Raw genomic sequence first — 22,943 nt, forward strand, 5'->3', positions numbered from 1 at the left:
ATACCAATTAAAAATTACTTGTTAGCAGTGGTTGTTACTATTAAAAATTGGAAATGAATGTTATTCCGTGGAAAGTTTAAGTAAATTATAGTAGCAAAATAACAAACAAAGAAGTAAATATTTGTGGATCATCCCTCCCATATTTAAAGTTTAGATCTGCCATTGAAATTTGATATCACCATTGTCTTGTTATGTCCATTGCTTAATTCGGTATCCTCCAAACATAGTACCCTGTGGTTTCATAAGAGATCACATCAACGAATACTTGAACTAACTTTCACTACAATGCTGTAGTGAAAGTTAGTTCACATTTTAAAAATTTAGCTTCTTTGTTAGTCTCTTTTGTCAGTGATGTGTGGAAGCGTATTTCTCCTTTGTATTCATCTATGCGGAGTGATCTTTCTAGAGAACTGTTAAGCAAGTTTTTATTATGTGGGGTTTCGCGTTAAGACATTTAAGGGAAAACGTCTGCTAGTATATGTAATTGTCTTTGAGGGTCTTCATTTCCGAATACGCGCTCGTTTTTTTACAATCTATGGCGATAAGATAGAGCAGAGATTTTTGTGGAGATCTTTCTTCTAAATTATTATTGATCTTTTCTTCATCACCATTGGTAACGGAAAGTAGAAAAGTAGACGAATAGAAGACTTTATAGATTAACAAAGAAAGAATTTTGAGATTTTGTTTATTAATGAGATGACAACTGCTCCATGTCTTCAAATTATGACCAGTGGTTGTGCCCGCTCGTTGTGTGTGTGTGCGTGTGTAAACTATGTAGCAGAGGCTACTTCACATGGTAAGGCTAATACCGAAGGAAGACTAATTGTTGCTGTTTAAGAGCAAATGTTTTACAACTAAAGAACGCGTAATAATAACAAGAATATTTAATTAGTCATTGAATTTAAAACTTGCACCTACTCGTTTCGTTCACCCATAAAAAAAGTGATGGCTTCATTATTGTCTCATCAGGGTCTTAATCGACATAAAAAGATATAAATATAGAACAAAGTCCAATGTTCTATGTTTTCTAAACACTAAAAAATCGTTCCAAGGAAAAACACCTAAAATCCATGCCAACAAATGAATGTATTTAAATATCCTTATTATTACTGGATTTTCTGTTCCTTCAACCCTCTTATGCTGCAGTCCAATCGTAGTTGAACTTCTGCGAAAAACTGAGCTGTGATTGGATTGCTGGTGCTTCTGACAAGCAATCTAACAACTTTAGAAAATTAAAAATGTAAAGGATTTATAGACGACAAATTTAAATTCCATATGTAGAGATAATTACTTTCCTGTTCTCACTTCAGAACTTGAAGTATTTCATTGTTTTTTTAAATAATTCAAATACAGTAGTTCGGAAAAATGCGAAGTATGTAAAGTTTAGAAACGATCGGGGATAGTGTAATGTATGATCCAATGCAAAATCTTCAGCAGAAAAAAAATTCGTTATCCGTGTGTAATAATATTGCATCTTGGCCAACTTATTCATGCGTTTATTGAATGACAGATATCTGAAAGCCAACTCCTGTCACATACTGTCATCCTTGGATCAAGTAACATCCTTCATGTTATATTTATCTGAAGTGCAAGTTACTCATTTTGGTCCGATTCATCTGAAAATTGCAGTCATACGTTATCGCTTAATATCCTGTTCGAATATACTTTTGAAGTGCTGTTAAAAAGCACTTCTTCGTCTTGAAAGTTTAAAATTAAAATCAGCTTATTTTGTACACCGAAGTGCAGCTTAGAAAAGGAATTCCTATTTAAGTAATGATGGTATGAAGCAAACTAAATGCGAAATTATTCCTCTCTCTCTCTCTCTCTCTCTAACAATATTTGCTTTTTCTCTAGAACTTCTCCCGAATTCTAGATCATGCTCAGATACACAATGGATTTTCTATAACCGACCTACAGTTTACTTAGCGAAATCGTCAAGCTGTTTCCATGTGTTCCTTGCCCGAGAGATATTACATTTTCCCTCAGATGAATTACGAACCTTTTCTTCAAATACGTACCATTAAATGTCATTTGTGCGACGAGAAAATGCCAATCGCTCTGTTCGTCATTGGACTAAATCACATAATATGGGGAGAGATCAGATTATGATTAATAATTCGGTTAGGTTTGTTTTTCTTTTCAAATTCAAATGACTGAGTTATTTACTCACTTTTGCATTGTGTGGATTTACTCGCACCATCCTCGTATACGAATTAGCATATAAGCAAGAAAAACATCCCACATAGATACTTATCCAGAGAATACGTCGCTATTTGTAGATGTTTAGTAGCTTCCAGTTGAAATCTGAGCACCTTGCAGTTTTCGATTTGTTTATGAACATACTCGACTTGCACACAATTTTGTGCTCAAGGGATGCGTGCAGTTGACATTTGGAAAACTGTCATCCTTAACTGACGTTTTCAATTACAGTGCCCTGTCGCGTTCAGCTGGTTTTCTCGCCTCCCCATAACATTATTGTAATAACTCCGTGGTTGTCATTTTATGTACTTGTCTGACGTTAATTTGAGCCATCAGCTAAAATTTCATTTACTATAAAACACAGTGTACCACTCCTAATTGCAACCGACGCCATCCTGATTAGCACATAAATCTGGTAGGGAATTTCCAAATTGCATACTTTCCATCTATTGTCAGGAAGGATTATTTATTACTTTGTTATCCGTTCGTTGAAACGCTGTGATTACTTAATAGTATCGTATATTTATGCTAATTAAATCTACTTGGGAAGACTTTCATCTGTTCTAGACATGCAGGTAATTACACTTTTGAAGAATATCGCATTACCAGGTATGTTGATATTACATATAAGGTGGTGAAAAAAGTCAATTTCTGTATGCAAATATTTATAATCGAAACTCATAATTTTCTCTTCGCCAACGCACTTGGCTGCTCATTACCATATTTCATATAATGACTGGAATAACACTAATCATAAGTTCAGCATCAAGAGTATAACTAACTGTTAGTGTTAATACTAGCGTTCATTTCGTGTGTGTGTGTGTGTGTGTGTGTGTGTGTGTGTGTGTGTGTGTGTGTGTGTGTGTGTGTGTGTGTGTGTGTGTGTGTGTGTGTGTGTGTGTGTGTGTGTTAAATTAAAAAAAAACTAGTTATCAATAATACTGGCCTATTGAGTTTATGGGATCTGAAATGATTTAATTTCCATTTAGTAATCAAGTATGCTGTGCACAAAAATGATAGTTTTTCGTCCTATGATATATAGTTTCTTCGCAAAATACTATATTTTCATATCTTCAAATAACTTCCTTAAAATAATCCTGTATTTATTTTTCTATTATGTTTCAAATAGAAAAATAAATACAGGATTATTTATTCCTGGATTATTCGAAAGGGTCAGCTTAATTTCTGTTTAAGCTGTTTTAATTTTCTGTTTTAAGTTCTGTTTTCTTTCGGATATTTAATTATTATTTACGCATTATGTTATCAAAAGATTTTGTAAATAGAGACTCTAGCTATATTTTATTATATCTGTAGCAATTTTATAGTGAACATGAGCTCGATAAGTAAAATATGACAGAATTTATTAAAAATATGTATTATGCAGATTTATGATAAAATCCTTATCCTCCCCCCCTCCTCAATGGATATCGTATTTTAAATCACATCAAAATTGGGTATTGTAAGTTATTCAGATTCAAACCCTATTCAACTGTTTTGAGAGATGAAAACAGAATTTCCAGGAGGAAACCACCTCCGTGAGACCTCTTCATTTGAAATGCCCTAATAAACGAGTTCGGTCCTACTCAGGATTGTGTTACCATAAAGAACTTGTACCAACCACATTGTGACAAACGTGTGTGAGAAATGAGATAGAGAGAAAGCTGCAAAATGCTTCATAGGTTTCCTTGAATTCATGTTGTTTACTAAATGATTTGATTAGCTATAATCAAAGGGTCAAAGCTGTATAACTGAGAGGAGACCTCCACGTAGCCTTTAAAGGAATGCGGAGAACCGACCAGGGCTTCTGACCTAATGTCCAATCCTCACCTTCTCGTGGTGCACCCTGTTGGGTATCTACTTTGATACTGCACGAACGAGGATGGGCTGGCAATTTGGGATTTAGCCAACCAAATTGTATTCTTATTGGTTAAACCAAAATAAAAAATGATGGTACAACATGACAAAATTTCATGCCGGCTGGGGCGTCGCCCGGTTAAACAAGGCCCCCGTTGTTTTCGCCAGGGAGCCAGGGCGAACAGCGAAAAGTCAGCTACTGGAACAAATCTGAAAACAAACCCCAACTCAACATCACCAGAGTTAAAGATCGGTACTATCAATGTAAGAAGCCTGAATGGCAAAGAAATGGAGCTAGCTGAGGAATTAGATAAGTACCAGATCGACATAATAGGGGTGACTGAAACAAAAAAGACCAAAACTGGTGAGATCTTTCTGAGCAATAAGTACAAAATGTTATATTCAGGCAATAACAATCAAGGAAAAGAAGTAGTAGCCATAGTATTCAACACAAAATACGAGGCTAATCTTCTTGAATGGCAGTCAGTCTCAAGTAGAGTAATGTGGGAAAATATGAGAATGGGGAACTGGACAATGAGACTTATTTGTGCCTATGGTCCCACAGAAGGTTCTACTAAGGTAGAAGTGGAGGAATTTTTTGAGGCTTTAGAAAAAGCAACTGACACAATGAAAAAGGAAAAGTTGGTCCTTGTTGGGGATCTAAATAGTAGAGTAGGAAATGATTGTGAGACATACAAAAATATTTTGGGAAAATTTGGAGAAAAGAGCAAAGCTAATAATAATGGCAAATATCGTTTGGATTTCTGCTCAGGACATGGACTGGTTATTACTAACACCATGTTCCAACATAAAAATGTGCACAAATTCACATGGAGAGAAGAGGCTAGGAATAAGAAAAGTCTCATTGACTATGTTATTGTTGATAGTGATGTTTTCTCCCTGGTGCAGGACACCAGAGTGTACAGAGGATTTGAAATTGGAAGTGATCACTATTTAGTCTTCAGCAGGATAAAATTGAATTTCATATTGAAAAGAATAACATGTAAGAAAGTTTTAAAGCGAATAAAAGTTGAGCAGCTCTCAGATGTAAACTGTAGACTAAAATACAGAAATATTATTGAAAAGAAAATGAAAGAGTTTGAGAACAGGAATCAAGCCTTGGAGATTCAGTGGCAAACTCTGAAGGAAACATTGATTGATTCTGCCAGAGAGGCATGTGGTGAGGTTGTGTGCAAAGATAAAAAAATCAGAACTCCCTGGTGGACACAGGAAGTTAAAGAGGCAGTGAAAGAAAAGAAGAAAGCATATCAAAAGTTCCTGGCAAATAAGTCAGCTTTTACTCTTACAGAATACAGAGACAAATGTAAGAAAGCTAAACAGTGTGTAAAACTAGCTAAACAAAAGTCATGGGAGGACTTTGGCAAGAATATAGAAAATAAATATCAAGAAGGTGGCAAAATATTCTGGAGGTTGTTGAAGAAGCTTAGGAATGGAGGAAAGAGTGCTGTAAAAGGAATTAGAGATGATAAAGGTGAAATGAAAACAGGAGAAAAAGATATCCTTGAAGTATGGAGTAATTACTTTGAAAAACTGCTAAATGAAACAAGCAGTGATGACAGCACAGTGATAAAAAACACTGACCAGGCATGCAGTCAGGAATACATATCCATACTTGAAGTAGAAAAAGCCATCAAAGGCTTGAAATGTGGAAAGGCAGCAGGAGTAGATGATATTCGACCAGAAATGCTGAAGTATGGTGGTATAAGAGTCTTACAGTGGCTGCACTGCATAGTTCAGAAAGCCTGGACAGAGGGACGAATTCCCGATGATTGGAGTAGAGCTCTCATAGTACCCATATATAAAAAGGGAAATAAAACTGAATGTGAGAATTACAGAGGTATTTCCCTACTGAGTGTTCCTGGCAAGATCTATGCAAGTATACTTGAGAAACGGTTGAGAAGAATTGTGGAAGAAAAGCTTGGTGAAGAACAAGCTGGATTCAGGCCAAATAGAGGCTGTCAGGATCAGATCTTCACTTTACGACAAATAGTCGAGAAAGCATGGGAATATAACAAAGATCTGTATTTAAGTTTTGTCGATTTGGAAAAGGCATATGACAAGGTGCCAAGAGAGAAGCTGTTCAATACGCTGCAGTTATATGGTGTCAATGGGGCATTATATCAAGCAATACTTAGTCTTTATTTGAGTTGTGAGTCAGCAGTTAGAATTGAAGGAAGTACAGGAAGATGGTTTAATGTTAAATCTGATGTGAGACAAGGATGTACATTATCCCCTCTGTTATTCATTATCTATATGGATCACATTATGAAGGAATGTGGTATTAAACCTGATATCAAAATTGGAGATGTTAATGTCAGCTCTTTGCTTTATGCGGATGATGTTATACTTCTAAATAAATCCGCTACAAGTCTGCAAGATTCTCTGACTAAATTGAATAGCTGTTGTAATAGATATGGTATGAAAGTCAGCAATAAAAAGACAAAGACAATGAAAATAGGCAGAATCATTGAAAATGTCAACTGTGTTGTGAATGGAGAACCTGTGGAACAAGTAAAACATTTCAGCTACTTAGGCACAATTTTTACTGAAGATGGTAAACTAAATATAGAAATAGACAACAGAATCAGCAAAGCTGGTATCGTGGGAAGTCAATTGAATAAATTCATATGGAATAAGAAAGAAATTAGTCGGAACACTAAATTAGCTGTATACAAGACTGTGTTCAAACCAATTTTAACTTATGGATCTGAGAGCTGGGTCAGAAGTAAAACACTTGACCAAAGACTAGAGACCGCAGATATGAGAGTCCTGAGAAAGATTAGAGGCGTGAACAGATGGCATCAATGGCAATATCATATTAAAAATGAGGATATTAGGAAAGAACTTGACATTTCAGTATCCAGGAATGCGTTAGCAGAGCTAATCTCAGATGGTATGGTCACTTAAATAGAATGGGAGAGGAAAGATTAGCAAAACAAGTGTTCTCTGCCAGGTTGGCAGGAAAACGACCCAGAGGAAGACCAAGATATAGGTGGATTGATACGGTACAAAGTGCCTTAGACGATAGAAATATAAGATCTGATAATGTTGGAGTCTTGACAAGTAACAGACTGATTTGGAGGAAAATTGTAGATAGGAAGTTAGTAATGATGTAATTTTTTCATGTAGTACTGTCATATCCTGTACACCCCTTGAGGGTACATGGCAGGAATTTGATGATGATGATGATGATAATCATCTGTAATTATTGCTATTTGGCGAATTATTTTATTAGCCTTGTAACACAGTTTACATTCTAAAAATTTAAACTGGGGTCGAAATAGATTTAATGTTTACAGTGGATTAAAATTAATTCAATAATTTATCTTACAAAACGCGTATTATCTTCTACTTGTCGTATCCCAAAAGGTACGGCTGGTTGCAGAAAATTAACTTCGCCACTTTTAACGGTTTCACAATTATTATTTATATCTTCGTTAAGGCATTAAAATACTTAAGAATTTTTACCGTTGATATTGTTAACCGAGAAGTGCTCTGAATATCAATGTGATAAAATATATTACATACGTTTTATCAAATAATTATAAATTTTCAGGTTCTCGTGGAAGCCGGACATTTGTAATTGGTATTTATGAAGGCAGTTTTTCTTAGATGTAAACTGCCGTTTAATCGAAGACAACTTTTAATGACTATCTGACATCACTTTAATGTTGTATTCCCAAATATCTTCAGGTTACCGACTATGAGTATGGAGAGATACAACTTTAAAGCACCAACTCCCATGTTTTCACCCAGATTTTCAATAGCATTTAGAAGATTCAGTAAACAATTTTTGATCTTTATAATCTATAAAGATAAAAAAAATTATAAATTATATAATCTTGCAACTTGTCCTTGACTCACGTAGCATGTGAAAATATTACGTATTTTATTATTTTCTTTCGAAATATGCGGCGTTAGAAAACCAAAATGAGACGAAATGTATTATTAATAATAACTTATTTATTTAGCTAATGTTTCGTTAGTGGCATTGGCTAATAATGATAATCCAAGACAGCGCTGTTGAAAACAAAACAGACGGAGAAAACAGAACTCGGCGGATATTTGGAGATAACGGGATCGTTAGAAGCAATTCGTATTTACCTGAACGTATATTAACACGTTCATATAATAATAATAATAAACTGTGTCTATTACGGGTGACTCTTTTCCATATCAGTGATATTTACATTATTGAAACTAAGTTTCAGTTAATGAAAAATTTCAACTTTTTTTGAAAAATCAAGTTTTAAAGACGCTCGATAAGAAACTCTATTTGGTTCCATTTTATTATGTGATTCGTAAACAAGATGTGGCTTGCTAAATCCGCTTGTGAATATGAAACCGAGCATAATACATATGTTCTATTCTTCTTATTTTGAAGTGTTTCTAGTCCAAGTTCAGACTGCAAGATCGTGTAATTCTGAAAACCCGAGGAAACTACCAGGAATGAATTTTGTCCTTCAACAATTGTAAGATGTTTTTATTTTAATTCTTTTTTTGATAGATTAAAAAGGGATAGAGTAGATTATCCTATTAAGAATATGCTAAATCATTTCCGAAATGTCTTTCACTTGGGGTATAAATATGCGACTGATATTCTCAGAGATAAGGGTGTTAAGGTTTATTTGTGTAAATCGTGTAGAAATGTATTCGGATAAAAACAATTAACAGACGAAACATCTCGTGATCATGTTGACCTCGGAAAGATCCTTCACAAATTTGAAGTTTTGCTAAGGAATAGTTTACGCTATAGTTTCGAAGCGCATTCCTTTTTGATAAGGAGAATGGAATTTCCACCTGAAACAAATATGCTTCGCTTTGAAGTCGCTCACGTTCATTATAGGAGGAATTACAAACCATCCAAAGGCTAGCCTCTAACAAACATCCCTTTATAATAGTTGTAATGAATGCACCTAAATATAATTATGAAAACTATTTTATGACTAAGACGCTAATAACACTCAACTACAAACTAGTTCAGTGGGATTTTAGATATCATCGCTTTCTGTAAGAGATATTACATCCCATATTGTTTCTTAGCCGAATAAGAAACTCAAAGCGTTTCATGCCGAATATAGAAACTATATAAAGTTCGGCGAGTCCAAGGGTAAACAAATACCTGGATAGTGCAGCACCTGACCATTTGGTAGTGCAAATTGAGGCAACTCATAGTAAGGGCGGAGCAAGCTCCGATTACTATTCTTGGTATTTACCCATAATGTGAACTTAGCTCCTAGGAGCTGTATTACTGTTCTACATTATGAAAGAAGGTCACTACCCAGACCGGTTTCAACCTTTATTGAGGTCTCATCAGTGAGTAGGTAGACCTAGTTAATACCAAGTTTGTAGCAAACAGAACCTACATCTCTTCTATGAGAATTGCCAAGAAGGCGTCCTAATAAATTATTAATTATATGAAGTGCCAAAGGCTTCAATTTGGCGACATGAACTTATTTAAGTTAAGGGATATTACATCCCTTAGAAACTCTTATTCATTGAGTTTCTTATTCGGCTAAGAAACAATATGGGATGTAATATCCCTTAACTTAAATAAGTTCATGTCGCCGAGTTGAAGCCTTTGGCACTTCATATAATTAATAGATAAATATATTTTAAAATCCTTATCAGAAGCTATACATATTATTTCCTCACTGTTTAAAAAGTGTTTAAACAGTGAGGAAATAATATGATGTGAGCTTTGATATATAATAATTGTTCAAGACACACTCTGTAAGACACACTGATTTCTTTAAACATTGTTTCAAGAATTCTAATTAAACAACCAATGTCTCTACACAATCTTCCCCATCCAACCGGATATTATCCAGTTTTTTTTATTCATAATCGACGTTGATTGTAATTCGTGTAAATTACCGAACAGTAGATTTAAAGAGGAACATCTAATTAAAATATCAGAACAAACTGCTAACATTTTCTCATCCTCGTTGTGGACTTACATTTGCTAATAATGTTTTTGTGGTTCTGCTCATTTTCGGAGGCCAAGTTTTAAAAACATCTTGAGAAACAAGTGGAAAACATGTTTTTCAATGTTTTTTTTTCAGAAAGAAAAGCACAAAACCACATCCATCGTTCACAAAGTTTCGCATGGTTCTTATACTGAAAAGCTTGGTATTCCGAAGATTGCAGAGCAAAAGAATAATCTGTTGCCGAAATGAATATGCTCTCATTAAGTTAGACTTGCTCTAAATGCTTCGATCCCTAGTACTTTATAATTGCGAATGCTTTATAGAAATGCAGACCAATCTTTATCTAAAATTCTCATCTGTTCGTTACGTGAAAGACATTTTTCACGCAAATTTTTCCGTAACCTTAAAGAGGTACTGGAAAATGAGAAACTCCGTGTCTCATTTTTACCAATACGAAAAAATAATTACCTCTCCAGCTTAACGCATTGCTATATTTTTTCTTTAAAAAAAAAAAAAAGTCCTATCTGTACAAACTTTATAGTTTCTTGAGTTGTGTTACAGTTAAGCCGGACGTATATAATACAATATGGATTTGGGCCTGTTGGACCGATCATGTCTTACCTACGGAGCATACACAGGTAAAATGGAACATCGTGATATTGCTTCATCATTGTTCTTTCAGATTGGAAAGTTTGTTCAACGAATCTGGTGAAGCATCCATCGAATTTTAGCATTAAATTGTAATAATAATTATCCCGTGTTTATCTCATTGATAACTAATATAAAAATAGTCATATATAATGGAAACATCTAAATTTTGTTTTTAAGTTATGCGAAAAGGTTGTTTATCTTCAGGTCATATTTCATTACTGCTAAAATAGCGTAGAGCTTCCGTAATTCAGTCAGTTGGTCGGTTGTTTTTTATTTACGGCCGAAACAAACAAACAAAAAAAAAAACTAAGGCTACATAGTCATTGTATTACATCTGTGAATTGCTAATATATGTTCGACTGGCTAGTTTGCCTGTTTTGTGGGTATTAAAAACCAGTTTCCAGGAGGAGAAACCCTGTTATTCCCAGTATGAGACCTATTAACTCAACTTCCATTGAAAAGGTCTTGTATGTTCATTTGATAATAACGATGCCCTTCTCCTGTTGATGACACGAGGTACCTTTATAAGGACATTTCTACTGAAGGTGAGTTAAAGAAAAACTCTTCCACCTCATAAGAAGGTGGGAGGGTTTTCTCCCAGAAACTCCGCTTTTTCATCCAGCAAAACAGAACTGCTGATAAAAATGACACTCGTAGTTAACAGATATAACTCGGTTTCGGCTACTTCAGCCGTAACTCCAGCGCCTAACCCATTGCATATCTCCAGAAGCATCTATCAAGTTATGTTCCCACACATTCTTCTTGTTCACAAACAGTTATAACTGTTTATAGTTATTCTAGTTATTAGTATTCTGTTGATGTTAACTGATGCAGCTAATAAAATGCTAATATTGCTGCTTTTCCAGTTTCTCTTCCATTTCCATTTTTGAATACACTGGCTATTGTAGACATCTCAAACTTTCACTTAGAATGGCAACCATTTTGCTATGCCGTTCAGACTTGTCTGTGCCACTCTTGACAAATATCAGTAGATCTGTTATTGCAATGGGAATATTGTCCAATTCATCTTGACAAGCAAACGCAACTGTTTTATTACGTAGGCATATTAGCACTTCATCATCATCATCATCATCAGTGGTTCTAAGAGGCACTGCGCCCACCATCTTCCAAGTATCCTTGGATTATATAATCATAGTTCTAGGATAAAGTGGTTAGCCCTGTGCCTATAAGAATTCTTTTGTAAATTGCGTGTGTCCTACTGGCCGGGTTGCCTGGTTGCATGACAAAACACCAATCTTCTCTGCCACTTCCTTACGAGACCAACTAACTCACCTTCAACTGAAAAGTCTTTAGAACGGTTATTCGCGTCATGGACAGGATTCGAACCTAGGTCTTTCCAGTCAAAAGGCTTCTTCTGTAAGGGCTGAGCTACGGAGGCTCAAGATTAGCACCTCAGTTCACTAAATATTGTCTTCCTATATTCGATTTTTTATTCAAAAGAATTAGAGCTGCATATAGTGCTTCCAATTCTATTTCTTCTAATCATTTTAATGCTTATATCAGCTGAAAACACAATCTATTGTTTTATGTAATTTCATTGGAAAACAGAATGTTTAAGTGTTAATATCTGACTACTGAATTGTTATTATGAGCATCTTCTGATTCCTCTTTGACGACTTAAATTTATTTATTAAAGACAAGGAAGAAGCATACCGACTGAACATACGCAACTGTGGCGTTAATGTTTCCATCGCGCATGAAACATTATATCCTTAATGAACAACAAGCGAAACGAAATTATTTTATTATACAGAGAAACTTCTGCTGCAATAATAAATTTATGAATAAACAGACAACTGTAAATTTCAAAACGAATACAAATGAAATCACTTTCAGTCAGTTTGTCCTAATTATCAGTGAATTTCTTCTTGCTCAGTACAGAACTCGGGATTGAAGGATCACTGCGCTACACGTTGTGAAATGCCACGTAGAACAGACGGAAGAACGGAGAACGCCTTTTGTTGAAAAGAGCTGGATTTGAATCCCTATCGAGACGACGCTAAGGATATTTACAAAAGCTTCACAAATGAGGGCGAGTTGACATAAGGAAGTGGCAGAGTTTTCCTCCCTGAAACTCGCGTTTTCCTTTTTCCCTCCAAAAAGAGTCGCACTAGTCACGGAGAAATCATTCAATCAGACGCAGTGCGCTGACTTCTTGACCTTAACTGCCTCGATCCAATTAAGTGTCCGATTTTAGATTGCAAAATTTGAGTTAAATTCCTTACCAGAATAACATCAACTGTTTATTTGGTTAATGAATTTCTCTCATGAGGAAAAGACAAAGAAAAAAAATCATTGGACAGTGATTTTCTTCTTGCTTTTCCCGACCTATTAGATTATTGTACTTGCACAATAAGCTTTCAACAGCAAACTGGACATTCTCTTTGATCTCAAGAATTACGTCACGTTTTTAATTCTAAAAGGATAGTAAACTCTTATTGCAGACAGAAGTACAGAAAGTAAAATGTCTCAGAGTTTTTCTTTTTTTTTTTTTTTTTTTTTTTTTTGAGACAGGGCGTAAGAAATCGAAATGTACTCCCGCCTACAATTGTTACCTTCCATTAACTGTTACTGTAACAACTGATTAGGTACTTTTCCATTTCAGTAATTTACCAATAAACTCTATTACGTGCTTTGAACTAATACTTGTCTATTTCCTTCAGCCTTATGGCTGGTGGGACAGCGATGCGCTTCTATACCAGAGAGATAATTATAAAGCAAGGTGGTTTCCCGCTGCCTTCGTTGCCGTAAGTATATTTATAATTGTAGCCGTGTGTGTTCCCTGGACGGTTTGCCTATTTTGAGGGATGAAAAACCCGAGTTTTCGGGTGAAAAATCCCTCCACCTCCGTATGAGACATATTAACTCACCTTGAGTCGAAAGAGACCAGATAAAGGTTCCTCATGTCATTACAAAAGCGTTATTAAAGACTGAAAGAAAGAAATGAAAAAACATTTTCTCTTTATCTAAAAGAAAATAATCAAGTACCTCAGTTGAGTTTAGTTATAAAATATCGTAAAAGTCAACTGAAGTACGTGACGCAGACCTTTAGCATTCCTTTATAATGTTATATATGCAAAAAATAATAATAATAAAAATTTAAAAAAAAAAAAAATATATATATATATATTTATGTTTTAGGTGCAATTTAAAATAAAATCTCAAATGTCCAACATACCTTCCCACTTTTACAATATTTTTACAACTTACAAATGGATGCTAAATGATTCCTGCAGATTCTCCTTTACTACCTAAGGTGCGTCACATAAGCCTATCATTTAGCGATCGGTTTTTTTAATCAAACTTCCAGTAAAAGTTGTCGATTACTAATCAGGTGTGGTGTGTACGTGTGCCGAGGGAATCTTCATTATGCATCTCCGACATTAGACAAGTCTTGTCTTATTGCTTACATAACCAACAAGAGTTGTTCTTACAAGAACGGTTGGCATTTACAAGCGACCCAATTAAGTGGTCTGTGAAATAAATTACATCTGAGAAACTGTGAAGTGGCGGACTGGAGAGAAAGATTAAACTGCAGACAGCATTCCCTCTTCATTCTTGCTAAGTCTAGGGAAATCAACAAGGCAAACATGCTGAGAGGCATAAACTTGGTTAGCTTTAATACTTAAGTCTTGTTAACTTGGAAGACCTTCGAGATATAATCATGATTGTCACTTCTCCCATTAATCAGGATTTCCTGCAAACGTTTCGCTGGAATTGGAATTTCATTAGGTTGAAAAGAGGATAATACACTTAAAGAGCCGCTTTGACAGGAATTTAAAATTTGAGAGATTAAGAAATGAATTTTAAAATTTCATTTCAGAACTTTGGTTTGTTAACATTTCATTGAAGTTTTAATCGCCTTATGTGCCAAATTTTTAGTTCAAATTTTGGTGAAGAGAGAGAGAGAGAGAGAGAGATTAAAAAAAAGACTTCAACGGCTATATCGTCTTGGTGAATGTTGTTGAAGGACAAAATATCAATTTATTTTACATAGCTGGCAAGCTAACGCTTGCTTTGGATTAATAGCATATACCGGCTTTACGTGACCTTTGACAAGAGATGATTTGGTATTCCATTACTTAAAAGATAAGATTTGAAGATCTATTTTTTATTAGTATTTTCTATAACGTTATCGATTTCAGCGACTTCAACATTAGTTTATCAAATAAACAAAATATTTTTAAGATTCTAAATCTGCTATTTTTCCCGATTTCTTCTTTATATTGGATTTCAATTACAAAGAGGATGCTTTCAAAATGTTTTGAAAATAGAGTTTAAAGAAATTTTTTATTGTGACAAAATTATTTATATATATTTATTATTTATGTGTCCATTCCAAGGGAATAACCAATGCGATTATTACATATGATTAAAATTAATAGGAATATGTACATGACGCTATCGTTATGTAAATATTCAATTTACGTTACATGAATTAGCATTCAATTCAGAGATGTGTTGTCCTTCCGGCAGTTAATGTATCCTCCCATTGCTGAAGATGAAAAGCAAACACTAAAAAATAATAACAACCCCAATTTTTCTGCTCAATAATTTAAACTATGACAACTGCAGTACATTTTTTAAGTATGTCGTCTATTATTTTTGCCCTTTTTTATTTTGATCGTTGGATCTTGCGTGTCATATAAAACCTATTCTACTAAGATCTTTGACAAGGTTCCGAGGTTTATTTTTAACAAGGACGGCTTATCTGAAGATGTGTTCATATTTACGATCAGAGTAGAACTGAATAAGTGCCGAAGCATAGATTAGTAGTGATATTTTTCGATTGCGTGCGCTGATAAGCCGGTTCAGATGTTTTTTTTTTATCCGCTAGTGACCTTTCGGTTCTCAAAGTAAGAGTCCATTAGAGCTCACATAAGGCAGAATCCTAATTTTGCATTAATGTTTTCAGTAGTGAAGTGGGTAATATAATATGTCTTGAACCATGTGGGTAACTCAGCTACGAAACGTAGAGATTAATGCCATCCTAAGATTTCTGGGCCCAGTTACACCCATAATTTCAAATTACCCATTTTTATGGGTCGTTTGAAAAAATATACTTGAATTATTTCTTGAACAGTATATACTCGTACTCACTTATACTTTGATAATAATATTGAACCTCTTATTAAGTTTCTTTCTCTCTTGCTACTAGGACATGGAAAAATAATTAGATAATAACAATTGTTATTTTAATGGCTATTCAGCCTATTTTTGCTTTGGAATATCCCTTTTTTTATAATGTCTTTTTACTCACATTTTAGTGCATTACTGGTGTTTTACATGGACAGATACGTGTAGAATATATAGGAAATATAATAACAGTACTGCACGATGAAAAAGTTTGCTTTCTTTCGCTATAAGACTTTCTACAATATTTTGTGCCAGGGAGTATGTAGTAGTAGTAATAATAATGGTATATTAATACTTAATATAATAATACATGCGAAGGGCGCTAAAAGACTATAGATACCCTCTCGTTAACAGGTTCACATTTATTGATGATACTGTAAAAGCCTCTGTGGGTCAGTCGGTAAAGACGAAGCCCTTTGGTTAGAAAGAGCTGGGTTCGAATCCTATCTAGGACGCTAACAACCTTTATCAGGGCTTATTAAACGAAGGTGATTTGTCCGCTCTCGTACGGCAGTGGCAGAGCGGATAACTCACCTTCGTGATGAAAAACCCGGAACTCGTGTTTTTCATCCCGAAATTTTTTACGGGGAGGTACAGCACCACCTAAATATCCCCTATTTTTATCAGGGCTCGGGACCGGCATAGCTGACAATTCAGACCTGTGGCTGGAGGGATTGTCTTAAGTGTTTCTGGCTGTATCCGTGTGTGTTCACGAGGCAGTTTGCCTGCTTGCGGGATGAAAAACCCCAGATAAACTGGGGGGGGGGGGGGCTGCTGTCCACTGTCCAGACCCAAGACCGGCTAACTTGGCTATGACTGAAGAAGACCCTTAAGCTCCTCACGTCATCGACGGGAATCGAACCCAGGACACTCCTTCCCTAGACATATCGTTGCGAAGCACAACGTCACTAGGCTAACCGCGTGGACAAAAAAAGGAACGACAAGCTGAAGCCATTAATTTGTTTATTTGTTATCTTTTTTTTTGTTTTTTTTTGTTTATTTGTTTATTTGATATATTTGCTAACTTGTTACTGTGTGCCTTCTTCGTTATACACTTAAAATATAATTGTTTTTTAGTCGTCGTATATTCAACGCATTTACGTTTTTGTAAATTTTCTCGTTGCTTTTTACAAACACAACGTCGATTTGACAACTTATGGCGAACACTGGCATCAGTACTCGCTAAAATGATCCATGACTAAACATCTGCAAGTATCAGACAAGAAGGTCTGACCTTCCCTGTTAACCAAACCTAGCCCTTGCTAACTTTCACGTGTTAATGTCAAAGTGGTAGTTGGCTAATCTCTTGAAATTATCTACGATGTAACGAACGACTCTGCCTCAAGAACAAAGCATCATGTCCAAGAGTTAGTCGAGATTAAAGCGAAACTTTATTGTGTATGTAAAGAGATAACAAGAAAAGATTTAGCTAAATCTGGTAGCCTCGGCTCTCGACTTGTAACTCGATTATCTGCAAAAAAAGTTCCTGTAGTTCGATTTAGAATATTAAACAGACCGTAGCACACCAGTCAGCTTTCGAAAAGATGTTTCTTGTAGAATATTAAAAGGAACGTTTGATAAACATAATGTCAGATTGCATTCCTAGATCTAAAGAATATGTCAGCAACTGTTGTGTGCAGACAGATGCAAAGCATTTCTCTCATTCGCGTAGAGCCTTCCCCAAGCGATATGACTGTAAATAAAATAAAGTTACCCTTACGAGTTGGATATGTCTTTCTGTCACGTTTTTTCCTCAGTTAAAAGGATAAAGAAAAAAAGCTTAATTTATGAACAAAGAGCTTTTATTTTTAAACACCAACACGGTCTCTCTGTAGCAGTTGTCACATCGAACAAAATACAATCTTTTCGACAAGAAAAAAAAAAAGCTGGTCATCTCCCAATGATATTTGATCGAAAAATAAGATTTAGAAAAGTGGAATTTCAAAAATATACATTTCCGAATGGAGAATTTTTATGTGTGTGCGTGCGTGCGTGTGTGAGAGAAAGAGAGAGAAATCAAATATATAGTGTCGCTATATTAAAAGGCGCTGTGTTTCAATAAATCAAGACGAATTGCACAGCGTCAGTTATTTTCTTCTTTAATAGCTGTTACTGCTGTTGGATCATAAACATAATTGAAGACGATAAAGAAAAGTAATTGTCGCTTGTCTGTCTTCGACAGTAATCTGTGCAAGACAGCGAAAGCGGAAAGGGACAGCTGAGTATCAAACAGACTATAAAAGCAATGCACTCAAGACAAACATTTAATATATCCGTTAAGCATTATCATCTTCATGAAGCAAGCTACGAAAGAGGATTATGGAAAGGAAAATGTCTTTGTTCAACAAAACGTAATTTTGGAAGATGAAGTTCGACAACAGTTAAATTCTTAAATACAATGCATTTTCGCTTGCCTCCGTACGATATTCCGATGTTTGCTTGTCATTTGGAAACACTGCATGGAATCTTGTCTAGAATGCGAGAAATCGTAACGGATTTCCACTTGGATATGAGTTAGTTAGTCTCACGCAAAGGCGGTAAGTTTTTTCTAGGGGGAAATCAGGTTTTTCATCCCACAAAACCGGCCAAAAGAATGCATGCAGTTCATAGACATAATACGCTGATCTTTTAGTTTTAATTGCTTCCGTCGTCATTCACGAACAAACTGAGCGATTGTTGTGAAGAGTTGGCTTTAAGTATTGTTTTGATTTTTTTTTATCCACGAATAATGCCGCTGTTTCTTTTCTTCCTCTAATTTTTTTAGAAAACAACAGTATACAAATTTAAATAACACTTACTACAAAATACAAAACACCGTATACTGGTGGACATCGGAAACACAAGTAACATAGTCATTAAACTGCAATGATAAAGGACGACCAACATGTAAAATCAGTCACCAAATATCGCATCATCAGAATTCTCAGATAAAGTCGATTTAGCGATATTCTGCTATAACATTGTTCAAGACGGTAAGCATATTAAGAATAAGTAAATAACTGCCTCAATTCCCAACATTCCAACGGGGGGGGGGGGTTCTATATTTACAATGTATATTCATTCGTGTATCATTACTATCTTTCGATGCATCCTCAAGGATGACTACTTCGGGCAAGATTTTCATGCTATTGTCCTGTCAATAGTATTCTTCCAAATTTAGTGCCGTAAACTAATACTTTTTATACTTTTTATTTATTTTTTTAAAATATTTTGACCAAGTCTAGAGACCAAACATGGAACTTTTCAAGTCACTTCAGATTTCCAATAAATGGGGCAATGACTCACCTAAAGACAATAAAAAAGACCACGAAGGAATTGAATCCGCAGTCCACCTATTGTTTAAACAGCGGATATGCTAACCACTCAGTGAAGCAATTACAATTCGGTCTTTTAATTTGATTAACGAGGATATTGAAGCGTCTTTTTTGGCGGGACGAATTCTCTCTCTCTCTCTCTCTCTCTCTCTCTCTCTCTCTGCCAAATATATTACCCAGACAAGCTTTATGTTATATTTTATATCTCCGACATCCACACACGCCCTTACGAAACTCTAAGGGGAAGATTTATCTCCACTTAGTACACTAAACAAGTTTGAATTATTAAGGCAGTAGGAATGGAAAATATGCTTTCTGTTATTGAACTTCAAACCGGTTAAAGTTGGATAGACATGAGAAAATTATTGATATCCGATTCGAAATGCATGTTGTCGTTTTGTAATTGGTTATTCAGAAGCAATTGAGAGATCATATTATCTGTGAGGTCTTCCACCTCCGTTGGTGGAGACGGAGCTCTTTAGTTTTAAAAACCTGGGTTCGAATCCAGCCTATGACGCAAAGATCCTTCATCAGCGCTTTTCAGCTGAAGGTGAACTAGCGTCTCATACACGGGCGGAGGGTTTTCCTTCTTCAAACTCCGAGACGAGTTTTTCGTTCCTCAAACAGGCAAACCAGGCCCCTTCCCTGACACACAGATCTTCCTTGACATAAATTGTTGCATCACCCTTAGTGATGCAACAAAGGAGTAGAAAGCTAGCTTCATTAATTGCCCAAAACCCTAAGCTTTTATCAATAATATTCATCTCAGACCGAATTGAATCGAATGGAATTAGTATTGTCTGTTAATCGGTTCTTCATAACCGATTTTTAACCAAAACCAGAAAGCAAAACCTCCATACGAGTCGGGATAACTCACCTTCAGTTATAAAAAAAAGCCCCCAACAAATATTTCTCACCTAGACGCGATTTGCATTCCACTTTTGCCAGTTAAAGAGCACTTGTCTTTGTTAGGGCTGCTCGATGGAGACGCGCTGGTTTCTGATAAAGGAAGGTCGTTCCATATAAACAGGTGGTAGGGACGAATGAAGAGGTCTGCACAGCAAAACGAATTACATATCTAGGAAAGCAGAGGTGCTGCTTGATTGATTGCCACTCGAGTTATACAAGATTGCAGATATAAATCAACTGAACAGTGACAGTGTTCCCCATACATCAGGTACAGAAGAAATTAAGCATATGTATGTTTGAGAGAGAGAGAGAGAGACAGAGAGAGAGAGAGACAGAATGAATGAGCTGGAAAGAGAAAAATCAGTAATCAACGTCTCTGTTGGTTAATTGTGTAGAACGTTTGAAGCAGTTTTGGAAGTGACTTCCACCATTGCGGTTTTCTATAATAAAGAAGCATTTTTAATTGCGAAGAAACGTCCCTAGTTTTTCTCGTGTTATAACTGAAGTTCGTAATTCCTGAAAATGGATGACTAAACCTGATTGCGAGAAATGAAAACTCTGCCTTGTGATTATTGACAGTCATTCTTTCCAGTACTTAGGGGATTTTCGTAATTTTCTTAATAGCTTTGAAAACGGCGTGATAATCCTCTCATATAATATATGCAGCAGCCTTGGGATCTTAAAACTGTTCTTTATTCGCTAATCGCATCGCTCATGAAAAACTATTTGTTCTCCACAAATTTGAAATCTGCCCACTATGCAATTACTGTTCCTACGTTTCATGAAGCTTTTCCAGAACTCCATACAATCTCATACTTTTGTTCCAAGGAGAGTAATCTGATTAATGACTTCAGATTACAGAGTATTACGGAGAAAACGATCAATACGCTTCGCCACTTCCACAAATATTTTCATGGGATGAGGGCCGCTTTGCGTCTATAATTTGGTCGGTCTCCCTAAGTCAGATAAAACTTTATTTCGTTTCGATTATCTTGGACAGTTATGTTTCCAAATTGTCTTTTCTTCCGCTCATTCGTTCACTACCTCTAAGTTTAAGAAGAATCTTGTCTTTATCAAAAAAAGACGTGATGAGATATCCAGAATGCTTGTTCCAAAAATGTTTGGAATAAACATTTGAGAAAGAAAGAAAGAAAGAAAAAATACTTATCCCATTCACGGTACGAATGTACTGTATGTTCATAAAAACCTTTTGGGTGTGGGAACCACATAAAAAATTAGTAGGATAAAAGAAATGGGCAGGATTCTTTGTTTTCATGTTTAAATGAAAGGAATGTTTGTATTCTGCAATTCTGTTAAGGAAAAATTAATTCATTTTCTTATTTTTATTGTTATAGAATTAGTGATAATGTTACTCTTTACAAAGCAGGACTAGAAACTAACATTCGGATGAGTTCGTGAGATATTTTTCTAGTTTTCTTTCTTTTAATTAGGACATACATTTAAAGGCGGAGTTCCGAAAGTGGCATCCGGCAATGAGTTATCGGATAAATGAAGGTGACGAATACTAATAAGTATTGTTATTATTATCATGCTGTTTCATCCAGATATCATTAATCAAGCTACCAAAAAGAAAAATGCTCATATATACAAAAAAGAAACTGCTCATAAAAATTTAATGAACATTTTTATGTTTGTATAATTCTTTATGTAATATGAAGTATTTTTCATCAGAAAGTTTCCACTTTTTTCGGTGGAAACTACACCAAATGCGATTTTTAAATACTACAGTAGTGTTAAATTTATCTTAGTCGCCAAAGTCTTTTATAGTTTTTTTTTTTCTTTCTTTAAAAGTTTCGTTTGGTGACTTCCAATTTGTGGTGCGGATATCGACAGATCTCATATTTTTATGGAAACTTAGCGGTTTAAACTATTTTCGGTTTAGAGTCTTCTTCCGTGGTCTTACTAAAATCCGAAAGAAGCCATGAGAGCAGTAAACTCTTTTCATATGCGGCAGTATAACGAAAAGACAGTATAACGAAATTGAAACCGTTCTAGTTACAATTTTAAGTGACGCTGCTTGCTGGAAAAGTTAGTTAAGATCACCAAACGATACTGGTTTTTCTCATCAATGAAATTTCACTCTCGTTGTACCCTCTCGCTTACGGGAAGGTTCTTTCTTCTTCGCAAAATTAAGCACGTTTAATCCCATACAGGTGTGTTAGAAGTAGATAGGATTAACCTACGTAGACACAGTTTAATCCTGTATAATCCTGTTTGAATGCAACCAGTTCAGTTCTCAATTAAATTTTCTGAATTGTGTACTCGTTCGAGGCAAGTTATCAATAATTCATCAGGATATCTAGTAGGCTTTCTTTCTTTCTCTGAAATCCGGGATCCTAGAACCACTGGATTTGAAACTATCGGGAATTAAATATCACGGAAGATATCGAAATTTTAATTTTTTTTTCCTTTCTTCTTTTTACGTTGAGCCTATAAAGAAGATGGATTAGTCAACCTGTAGTACATTAGTACTGTTTATGGTTTCTACATCCAAAATTAGAAATCATTCTAATGTTACTGACTATAATCATTATAATATATAATTAAATATCTTTGAATAATGAATAATACTCTGTTATCCTCACGGTACAATACTTAAGCTTTGGTATTCCAAACGCTGTCCACAGATTAATTTCTCAGTTTTCCTTTGCTACCTTTATCTATGTCGCAAGGTATATTTTCTACCTTATTAGTTTGCGTATTTTAAATTCCTCAATATCTCTGTTCCAAAAGCATTTGACAATATTTTATTAACAACAACAAGAGCACTATGCAAAAAGTGAGTTTCCGTATTACTGAGTGAAATACTATCCCATATGTGTGCACTCTGTGTGTGTGTGTGGAGTGAAATTGAATTTGGGCCTCTGCGTGGACCATCAGACATATC

At 35.3% G+C, this 22,943-nt stretch overlaps 1 protein-coding gene across 2 annotated transcripts in view; it reads left to right on the plus strand.

The window, feature by feature from the left end:
• The window catches only part of LOC150094093 (calcium/calmodulin-dependent protein kinase kinase 1-like), a 349,079-nt gene that overhangs the window by 5,994 nt on the left and 320,142 nt on the right, over window positions 1-22,943 (plus strand). The window lies entirely within an intron of this gene.

Source organism: Typopeltis vanoorti, chromosome 22 (genome assembly GCF_054136105.1).
Source record: "Typopeltis vanoorti isolate ZY-2024b chromosome 22, IOZ_Tvanoo_1.0, whole genome shotgun sequence".
Taxonomy (NCBI): Eukaryota; Metazoa; Arthropoda; class Arachnida; order Uropygi; family Thelyphonidae; genus Typopeltis; species Typopeltis vanoorti.